Raw genomic sequence first — 2,934 nt, forward strand, 5'->3', positions numbered from 1 at the left:
TGAAGCTAAGAACAGCTGCTGCTGCTGCTGCTACATTACTGGCTGAGGGCAAGGAGGATTGAAGAGGCTCTTGCACTCTTACCTTATCATTATCATGGTGAGTCACGGCCCCTTCAAAGCACTTCAGGCCTACTTATATTCACTAGGGCTAAGCAATTTTCTTAACCAAGAAAAATAAATTTTAAGGAGAGTTGTAGTATTGGTAATATTGCATTACAATCTCTAAAATTAATTTGGGATTTGCTTCCACAAGATACGGTGATGGGCATAAATTGAGAGTGATTTAAAAGGGAATTTGACAAATTTATGAGGGGGATAAGACATAGAATCAAAGAACTGTACAGTTGGAAGGTACACAAAGGCTCATCTAGTCCAATCCCCTTCAATGCGTGAATCTCAGCTAAAGCATTCATGATATGCTGGCCATACTGTCACCAGGATCAAAAGTAGCAAACCACTTTATACTGGTTTCTGGGAAACAGTGGCAGAAGAGGGCTACTGTCCTCGCTTCCTAGTTGTGGGCTCCATATGGCCAGTTTGGATCTTATCCTTACTGACAATGTGCTGACAGGGCACCAGGTGTTCACAGAGAGGCCTTATAGATGGCTTTTTCTGATCTGCTGTACATTCTGGGTATCCTCTTAAAACCTATCTAAGCTATCTTTATGAAGGTTGACTTTAAAGAAGAGAGGGAGCGACAGACAGATGTGGTAATTTAATTTTGTTGTTGGAGGGTCAGTGTGGGCTGGGATACAGTATATATTGAATGAATAGGGAGCATAGCATCCTGATGTTGACTTTTGCTCCTTCCCAACTTCAGTGATGTATGGTTTTTCAGCTTGGAAAGACATTATATAGCCATTCCTAGTTGTTGGCTTCATTCACCATGACACCAAGAGATGGGTAGGATTATCTACCACAGCCTTTAAGACAGGACAGGTTCAGTAACAACATTTATGGTGTCTATATTGTTAGCATCCATCTGTCTCGAGAGACAATGGCATGCGTCTCCAGGGGTGAAGCCAAACACTGCATTAGCAGAACTGAAGTGACCTTTCATGGTCCACAAGCCTGAGCAGTGTGTATGGAGGGCTGGCCAGACCACAAGACCCCCCTCTCGGCATCGCTGATGTATTCCAAAGGAAAGCAGAGCAATATGTTTTGTACTAGCTTGGATTCAGGAGCTGCTGGAAGGAAGCGTACAGGCCCCATCCATCTCTGGATTTGTGTAGGGTTTACTCCTTAGCCTTGTCACATCCACTAGCACACTGTTGGAACTCATTAAGTCTGTACAGCCTGCTTCACTTCTCATTAGAGGCACGATAGATCAATAATACAATCTTCTTGACTTACTCTAATTCAAAACCATTCAGCTCTGTTATACCAAATACTGCACCAATAATTGTTCTTTCAGATATTTGTATTGTATGAGGTACATGAAACTATATTTTGTATAATTCAATGCCCAGCACCAGCGTATAAACAGCTCCATCTTTAGAGCTTATGAGCATGAGACTTAATCTGAGGGTCATGGGCTCAAGTTCCTTGTCAGGCAAAAGATTCCTGCATTGTAGGGGGTTGGACTAGCTGCCCCTCATGGTCCTTTTCAACTCTATAATTCTGTGACAACGACTGATACTATTAGTTTCAGAAAAACTGTAAGTTATCCTGGAGGTTGAAAACTATGCAGTCTGTTAAGTACATCAAACTCCTATATGGAATTAAAAACAAAACAGACACACACCAAGCCACATTGCTCTCAATTTGCCTACTTCCATACAAAATTTTTGTAATTTTGTATGCCTACTTCCATAAAAAAAATTAGGCTCACGGGACTAAACATTTGAAGGTTTTATAGTTATCACTTGCAAAAATTCTTAATAAAATTAATCATACACATGACAAAGGGAACACGGGTGGCACTGTGGGTTAAACCACAGAGCCTAGGACTTGCCGATCAGAAGGTCGGCGGTTCGAATCCCCGCAGCAGGGTGAGCTCCCGTTGCTTGGTCCCTGCTCCTGCCAACCTAGCAGTTCGAAAGCACGTCGAAGTGCAAGTAGATAAATAGGTACCGCTCCGGCGGGAAGGTAAACGGCGTTTCCATTTGCTGCTCTGGTTTGCCAGAAGCGGCTTAGTCATGCTGGCCACATGACCTGGAAGCTGTACGCTGGCTCCCTCAGCCAATAAAGTGAGATGAGCGCCGCAACCCCAGAGTCGGTCACAACTGGACCTAATGGTCAGGGGTCCCTTTACGTTTACCTTATACACATGAATACATAGGTCTATGAGGATCACAAGTCACTGAAAACTTTCCTTCAAGTTGCTTTTGTCCAGCTCACATATATTTACTTAGAAGCAAGTTTAAATAATACAATACTGAACATATATACCAAGCCCTATGAAAGTGAATGTGATGTTGTGACCCCAAGTATGCTTACTCATCCATTTAACTTAAGATTCATTTTTAATTGGGGGGGGGGGGCAAAAGTTCTTCAGTGGCCTATGCTACACATAAATGAACTTTGGCTGTTAAAGTGACATGAAACTACATTTGACTTAAGAACTTTTGGTATTATTATGTTCCATTTTAGAACCTCACACTTGTTATGCTATAGTGACATCTTATGGTCATTTTATTCCATTTAGTTTCCATGTATATTGGATGTGTGTTTTTTGGTTCATTTGTTTCCTAAATTCATTGGACCTATGATTCTTTGCTGTAGTATTCTTTGCTGTAGTTTCAGCTTAATACAAATATTACCGTATCATTTCAAGAGTGCAGAAATTTATGGTACTCAGAAATGCTGCAGTAACAATGTATATGCAGCGAAAACACCACCACAAGGATGAAATATTAGGTACATTTTTAAGTGCTTTAGATTCCTGTGGGAAACATTGAATTTTAACCATTTGGAAGGCATTACACTCTCACC

The sequence above is a fragment of the Podarcis pityusensis genome (assembly GCF_964106645.2).
Source record: "Podarcis pityusensis genome assembly, chromosome: 10".
NCBI lineage: Eukaryota > Metazoa > Chordata > Lepidosauria > Squamata > Lacertidae > Podarcis > Podarcis pityusensis.